Source organism: Haemorhous mexicanus, chromosome 5 (assembly GCF_027477595.1).
Source record: "Haemorhous mexicanus isolate bHaeMex1 chromosome 5, bHaeMex1.pri, whole genome shotgun sequence".
In the NCBI taxonomy this organism is placed as follows: domain Eukaryota; kingdom Metazoa; phylum Chordata; class Aves; order Passeriformes; family Fringillidae; genus Haemorhous; species Haemorhous mexicanus.
In genome coordinates this window covers 14,945,015-14,953,193 of record NC_082345.1, presented here as the reverse complement: position 1 = coordinate 14,953,193, position 8,179 = coordinate 14,945,015, and the positions used below count along the sequence as shown (strand labels likewise).

The 8,179-nt window shown below is 40.7% G+C and overlaps 1 long non-coding RNA gene across 1 annotated transcript; it reads right to left on the bottom strand.

Moving 5' to 3' along the window:
* Window positions 1-1,722: 1,722 nt before the first annotated feature.
* LOC132327161 (uncharacterized) lies at window positions 1,723-7,795 on the bottom strand. The gene is made up of 4 exons (XR_009486452.1): window positions 7,642-7,795; window positions 4,957-5,037; window positions 2,915-3,060; window positions 1,723-2,735 (listed from the first exon to the last, which is right to left on the bottom strand). It is a non-coding gene; the product is annotated as an uncharacterized LOC132327161 (long non-coding RNA).
* Between the last annotated feature and the right edge of the window lie 384 nt (window positions 7,796-8,179).

Genomic DNA, 8,179 nt, shown 5'->3' with positions numbered 1-8,179 from the left:
GGCGCCGAGGGCGGCGCGGCCGCGCCCGGCCCGCCCGGTTGCCGCGGAGACGGGAGCGGAGCGAGGCGGTCCCGGGGTGCGCGGTGCGCGGGGCTGCTGGCCGTGGTGGAAACCCGCACCGACGGGCTGCGCCCTGCACAGAATCACGGGAGCTTTCGGCCTGGAAGAGACGCGGAGATGAGCGAGCCCAACCTTTGAACGCTCGCCGCCGCGTCAGCCGCACCGCGGCACTGAGCGCCACGTGCGGCTTTCCCACAGCTCCCGGGACGGGCACTCCGCCGCCTCCCTGGGCCGCCCGTTCTGGTATCTAATCACCCTTTCCATGAAATAAATCCAACCTTATGTCCAAACTAAACCTTTTCTGGCACAGCTTAAGACTGTATTCTCTCGTCTTGTCCCTTGTTCCCTGGGAGCAGAGCCTGACCCCCAGCTGGCTGCACCCTCCTGTCAGGGAGGTATGGAGAGCAATAGAGCTCCCCTGAGCCTCCTTTTCCTCCAGGTTAAACACCCCCAGCTCCCTCAGCCGCTCCTCATCAGATTTGTGCTCCAGCCCCTTGCCCAGCTCCGTTCCCCCCTCTGGACACGCTCCAGCCCCTCCATGTCCATCTTGCAGTGCCAGGCCCAGAACTGGACGCAGCCCTTGGGGCGAGGCCTCCCCAGTGCCCACAGCAGGGGGACAGTCACTGCCCAGGTCCTGCTGGCCACACCACTGCTGACCCAGCCCAGCAGCCATTGGCCTTCTTGCCCACCTGGGCATGCACTATGGACCGGCAGGCCCTGGCCCTTTCCTGCTGGGCACTTCCCAGCCACTCTTCCCCAGCCTGGAGCTGCTGGGGGTTGCTGTGACCCAGGGGCAGGACCCAGCACTTGGCCTTGTTGAACCTCATTCCTTAGGTTTCAGCCCATTTACCCAGTCTGTCCAGATCCCACATCACAGGATGTGGGAATGAGAATCAGTCTCTCTCAGACCTCCAAGAAATTCTTTTGACTAAACTGGTAGGCCTGACATGAAACTTTTAATATTTTTTAGGATGATGAAAAGGCCAGAAACAATAAAAACCTTTTTTCCTGTCTCTTCTTATACTGCACAAGGGAATAGGCTCCAAAGCCGATATCCAGGAAATTATCATAAAATCAATTAAATTATCCTCCTTCTCTCTACAGGTCTTCACACACTGAAATCTGAGGGGTGTATGACCCAGGGTACTTGTGAGGCTGTTGGCTGAAAACATTTGCAAGCAGAAGAGTAAAAGAAATGGACCTCCCTGGAAATACCAGTCGTGTAGCCTTCCTCTGAGACAGAGTTGTATTCAACTATTAAAAAAATATAAGATTATTAAAAGTAGTATTGGTATATTTGGTTTTGACACCTCACTGATTGCCTTGTGTTACCCTCACCTTGCACTATTTTCTACCACCCATCTAGTATTTCTAATATTCTAATATTACCACCAGTCCAGTCTCCTGATTTTGCCTGTGTCTTGGGTCTAATTTCTGGCTTTTTGGGTTTTATGTGCTACATTTTTATCTTGAAGAGGTGAGGGTAAGGGTAAGACTGAAAAATAAAGAGGATAAGTAGCAAGATCTATAAAACAGGTGTGCTATAAATGGGCTACCTCACAAAAACTGACACTCATACAAATACCAAATGTTATTTGTCCTCCAGTCTAACAGAAGACTGGAGGAAACCAAACCAACCATCCAACCAAACACCAGCAAAAATGCTTTACTGAATCCCTTTATTGACTTCTGTGCATGTATGTATTATAAAGATAGGGTACATTACCAGCAGCAGCAACAGCCACAGTACAGGTAAGTTTAGATACAAGAAATATTCTAGATATATTTGCTACACAGACTCCTCCTACTCAGTCTGCAAATCCTCTGCAGCCTGCCACAAACAAGTTAAAATGGATAAGATCCAGACATAATCTAAAAACAGACAATAAGGTCATAATTACAAATAAATGTATTTGAACTTCAGTGCGTCAGTTTCAGTGGAGGACTCAGTTTTAACTGAGGCTATGGCACATGGGAGAAAAAAAAACCAAACACAAAAAAAAGACAAAAATCAATTACTGCCCCAAGACAGAAACAAGGTATTGTGAGATGCTCTTCTGGACAAGTGGAACAGAACAATTTAATTCAAGCCAATGAGGAGATGAAACTGAGACTTCTCTACTAATTAATTCAGTTTCCTGAACTTTCAATATCCCTTTCATACAAATCCAACTAAAGGCTGTCAGAAGAAGAAAAATCAAGTCCAAGCCCAGGATTTATAAAAAACCTCATTGCAACCTTACACATTCCCTGTTTTGTCTGTGAGTTTTTGCACTTGCATATAATCCAAAAGCTTTTCTTTGTTGCACATCAGTGCAGAATCAAGTCACATGTGAATCAAAAGTATGTCTCCCCCTGGTCATTTTTGTTGTCTAAACAAGGCCCAAATCCACCTTTTGATGCAGGAGCTTGAGCCCATGTCTTGATACAGGCACTGATATAGTTGGATGGTTGCTATTATTACAGGATTAAGAAAATTCCAAATAAAATGAATATAAGTCTTGTCCATATATGGAGAGGTTAGAGGTTTTACAGAGATCTGGGATGATAAAACTGGAGAGTGATCAGACTGATGGCACGTCTTCATTTTGTCTCTTCAGCCAAAATAATGTAAAATAAAACAGCCACTACATCCCATTCCGTTGAAGAAGCAGAACCTTCCTGTGCTGACTTATCTGGAAATGAAAGAGACAAAAGCTGCTAGAATTAGAGAACCTCACTGAAGCTCAAACTGCTGTGAGTGTTACCGTGGCTGCCTAAAACCACCAGCCTTTGGTTTGGGAGCTTCCTTGCGCCTTCTGTGCTGAATGCCGCGGTGCTGTACGGACACCCAGCAGGGCTGGGAAGAGCTTACCCGCTGTGGCACAGCGTCAGCGGCTGTAGCGTTTCACCGGCTGTAGCACTTCACCGCCAGCAGGATGACCGTGAGGAGCAGAACCGCCGAGCAGAAGAGCAGGGCGATGACAAGGTAGCACCAGAGGGACTTCTCCGAGCAGGCCACTGCCAAAGAAACAAGGGACAGGGCTGTCACCGCGGGCAGAAACAAGGCAACTTTTGTTCTGAGTTGTGGAGCATGGAAAATCATTGTCCTTCCTGCTATAGATCCAGCACTTGTGAATATATATATATATATGTGTGTGTGTGTGTGTGTGTGTGTGTGTGTGTGTGTATACACACACACACATATATATATATATGTATATACACACACAATATATAGTGTGTATATATATGTGTAGGTATATATATACTACATATATGTTTGTATGTATACAAACCTGTGTTTGTTACTATTAAAATCACACCCTCAGGATCTGAAGAAACCTTTTCTTGACCAGTCCTAAATTTTATCATCACAGCTGTTGAGAAGAAACCTAAAAATACAACCTCTTGCCTTTAGTGGCAGAGCACAGCTTTGCCAGCACTGCTGTGCCAGACTTTTGCCATGTGCACATGCAGCCCTGCCAGTACTTTCCACTCTGGAATATGCCCTGCCTTTTCCTTGGAAAATGGCTTGCAGTGGTTGTGCTATCCTGTGTTAATTGCCTGAGGTTGCACAACTGAAGACTCACAAGGAAAGCTTGGAGGTCCCATTCAGGCTTTAAAAAAAAATTATAGGTAATTTGAAATTCTCTTCCCAGAGAAGAGACTCTTCCCAGATTACCATCATTTTTAACCACAACAAAGACACAGTTGTTTAATTAGTCTTTAAATCCCTGCCTCCATCATTTTCTCCTTCATCTTTAATCCTGGCTAGGATCACAGTGTTCATTTGATCCCCGTTCCTTAATATTTTCCCTTTAAACTGCTCCCCAATCCAAACAAGAATCAGAACATTCAGCTTCTGTGGTTTTAAAGAGGTTCCAGTTAAGAATGTGAGGGGACAGAGCTCTCCTAGTAGCATTTATCCATATGTAGAGCATATATAGATTTTGATACTCCTTGAAGAAAATTCTAAAAACCTGGACAGTGTAGCCAGAATCAGAGAAGGAAGGGAAGGATTGAGGACTGGGATAGAAAAAGGAGCCAAAAAGCCCACAGGTCAATGGCCCTATATGAAAATTGCATTTCTGACAACAGTTTCCATGCTGCATTCCAATCCTGGATCCACTGGGATAAAATCATAGGGCATTTCAGTGAAGCTAGTAAATTAATTTTGTCTTTGTAACAGGGTCTCCACCTGGCCTACTCCCTTGTCCGCCTGACTGCCACTTTTATTCAGAAAACACATCTGATGGTTTCAGTTTCTTTTTCTTTGTTGTGAGACCAAATTAAACCCCAGTGGAAATGTTTGTTTGCACTAGCATTTCCCACAGCCAACATTTTTCCTTGCATATATTAATTGCTCTTATGCATCACATAAATGCAATATTCTCTTCCTCATTTTCACCTCATACACAAGAGTCAAAACTCGTATCCAATGTATTATTTCATTTTGCAGAACAAAATTTTCTTTCAGGGCTGGTTTCATGGTTTGAAATAGTTTAAACTACCTTAAAATTTTAACTTAAGAAAAGATAGACACATTTTTTCTGGAATTGTCAAAGAGCTGTTCAGAATTTTTACTTTTTGGCTATTACTTTTCAAAAGTATCTCAGTTTTGCTTTAAATACTATTGTTGGCCTGTTCATTCACCCAGAATTCATTCAGAAGTGAAAAGCAGGACATGGAAATTGTTGCTAAAATGAACAGAAGAGTTTTCAAGTGCCTCTACTGCAAAATGAATTTTAAGCGTGTTCTGAGCATCCCTTCAGGAGTGGGGAGGAGGGAAAAATGGATTGAAATCACCTGCAGCAAAGAGAAAAAGAGATTCTCTGCCATACTCTGGAAAAAAAAAGATGCTTGGCTGCTGAAATATAACGAGAAAACTTGAAGTGTCCCGCGGTGTTGCCATACCTGAATGTGTCATTTTGGGTGTGCTGTCAGGGCTGTCAGATCTCCATTTCATATTCACCTCAGCATATGTGACTGAATCACCTGGAGGACAAAAAGAGCTGAAGGTACTAGAAGAGTTCCTGCAACAATGGTTCTTCAGTGCAGTATTCCAAGTAAACAAATAAATACATAAATAATATTAATTTATTAAATTTTAGACAATTTTACAAATCTTCCTAGGTGACTCTCAGTTACCATACACTGAACTACTCTATTATGAATTCTGTTTTTTCCTTGTCATTCCATATCTTACACACACATTTATATATTCTGTCAATCTTTAAGCAGAGGTTAATTACTGGCAACTTTCCTTGGCTAAATTTTTTTTTTTTCCCTTTACTTCTTAATAAACCACAGCCTGGGCTGTTACACTCATGGTCACAAGCATTATAAAAAGTGCTTCATCCTGTGTTACAAGACTTTTGCAACCAAGAGAGAGCATAAGAAGTGTTGTCAGGGTGGGCTTCCCCAAAGGTGTGGGAGGTGTCACTGACCCCAGCAGGTTTTGGTAGGTGTGGCAGCAGAAGGAAGGAAGGAGATGTATTTTTATATCAACTGTAACACACCACAACCTCCAGGGTTGCCTGCTTTGCATGTTTTGTCTCATTCCCCAGGAGCTACTTTCAAAAAATTTCCTCACTGACAGTGTGTGAAATAAGATTTTTTTTTTTTTGCCTATAGAGAAGCAACCTCCTAAAGATGCCAGAGCTGCTGAGATCAACCTTAGATTTACAAAAATATTGACTCCAACCCATTTTCAGAACCAAGCATCTTTCACAGGCAACAGCAGAGTGGTCAGAATAATTTAACAGCATCTGGCAGAAGATGAGGGCTCGGTTTTCTTGTGCTCTCAAGTTTGAAAGCAATGGAACACACAAAGAAATTGAAGATGAAGATTGTAAGAATGTATAGATATGATTTTATATCTATAAGAACATGAAAAAAGATTAATTATATTGTTAGATGATTTTTTTTCTGCTATAGCTCACTAGGACACACTGGTGCTGTTAATAGGTGCCAAGTTCAAAATTGGTTTAAGTATTTCTTCATGCAAGATATTACAATCAGCCTGTGGAAGTCCTTTCTTTAGGATGCTATTTAAATAAAGCATTTATTGGGACACCAACAGGTATGCAAGCTGCACAGAAGTGACCAGAATATAGATATTGCCATTAAAAATATTTTTTTAAAAATGTTATGGCCAAACACCATGCTGGCATACTCTAAAACATAAGAAAAACATTTTGTGTGAAATTTTGGCTACTTAATTAGCCTCATAATTGGCCATTAGAATTTCTTAGATTCTGAATTTCCAGGCACCTTATACTGGCAAATTTCAGAAGTATGATCTTGGCTTAGGGGGCTCTCAGAATTTATACAGCAATTTTTAAGCATGATTCACTAAAGTGAATTAAAAGCTGTGTGAAAGCACTTTATAACATATAACTGGAAATTTAAGGGACAGGTAGGAAAAAACTAAAAATAGATGGAACGGACTTTTACACTCTCTGAGTCTGAGACACTTTCACAGTGAGTTGTTCTGGGCATGAGGGTGCATCTCCAATAAATCCTTAGAGAGTTTTACACTGGAGTCCCAAGGATTGTCCTGGCAGTGTAGCTCTTCTGCAGAGAACTGGTCATGTAATTTAAGGGGCAAGCTGAGTTAACAATGAAAGACAAGGATTTCATACCTGTACAGGTGCTTTCTATACTCTGTTCCAATGAGTGAATATACATGTTTAATTTTTAAGAATAAATATTGCTTTACTGGTATACTCAGGACATATTTTTCTTTCCTATTGGAACCTCTGAATGTTATAATTTAAAATAAATTTTCCACGCTCAATTTTCTTACAACAAGGAAAGAGCTATTTTTTGGTCAGAATTGAAAAAGTAAAACTTGATACTTTTGTTTTAAAACTATGAATTATTTCCTACCTAAATCCATTAATGGCAATATTTTGCACATTATTTTTTGAAAATAATTTTTAAGCAATGCAGTTTTATAGTTGAAGGCATCAGTTGGTTATGCAAAAATTGCAGTACTAATGGTTTTCAAAATTGTAGAAGGTTCTATTAAATCTTGACTTGTATTTTTCTCAACATAGAACTTTTAGAAGAGAAAGAAAAGGGACAGAGAAAGACAGAAAGAAAGAAAAAAGAAAGAGAAGGAAAGAAGAAAATAGAAACAGACCTATCACTTTAGAATTTAAAAATATTTCTGGTGTCTAAGAAACTGAATCAAATTAAAATACAAAATGTAAGTGGACTGCAGGAAAGAGAAGTCCATCCTGTGAACTTCAATTGTCAATGAGTTTCCAATAATCTGTCTAAAGATCTTCAATGTCTGAACATTAATGTGTTTAAGAACTTATTTCAGCCATTTACTGAAAGCCAAAATGGGATTTTAAAGGTCAATCTTCACTTTTGCTAGAATTCAGCATTCATTCTATCAACAAACACAAATTTGCCATGCCAATAGATATATATATATATATAATAAACAGAGTTGGGTATTAATAGTTTTAAAAGGCTTTCCACATGACTTCAGCTGCTTGTGAACAATTTAAAAAAGAGTGAAAGTTTTAAGAATGCGTCAGTGAGCAAAGAAAAAATAAGTAATATTAAGATGAACATTTTTTTTACCTGGATCTGAAGCTTCTGAAATAAAATTCTCTCTCTCCTTGGGTGCCACCACAGCATAGAGCACCTCACTTGCCATTTTGAAAAGTTCCTTTCAGCTCTCAGGTCTGCCATCAAAATGGACTCACTGAAGAAAACACAGCCCCATTTCTGATCTCCTCCCATCACACCACATTAGGTCAAAATAACTGTTTAGAGGTCTGCAAAGCGGAAGGAAAGCAGAAGCCTTTTTTTCCAAATATAAATTCTCACCTTGTAGCTTTTGATAAACAATTCTTAAGTCTTGCTCCCTTCTCTTGGTGTATGTTCTATTAAAAACCGAGATTTTGATCAATTTTCTCATAAAACTGTGACTTTCAGCCCACACACAATTTTCATTTAGAACCTGAGCTGGCAACATGCTGAGTGCGTTCATATTCTCCTCAAACCAACTGGACATTAAAATTTATTTCAACAGAAAACTCAGTTCATGGTTATTACATTGCTCATTTTGTGATTATTAGATTGCTTTGGTTTGTGATTGTCAGATCACTTCCTCCTA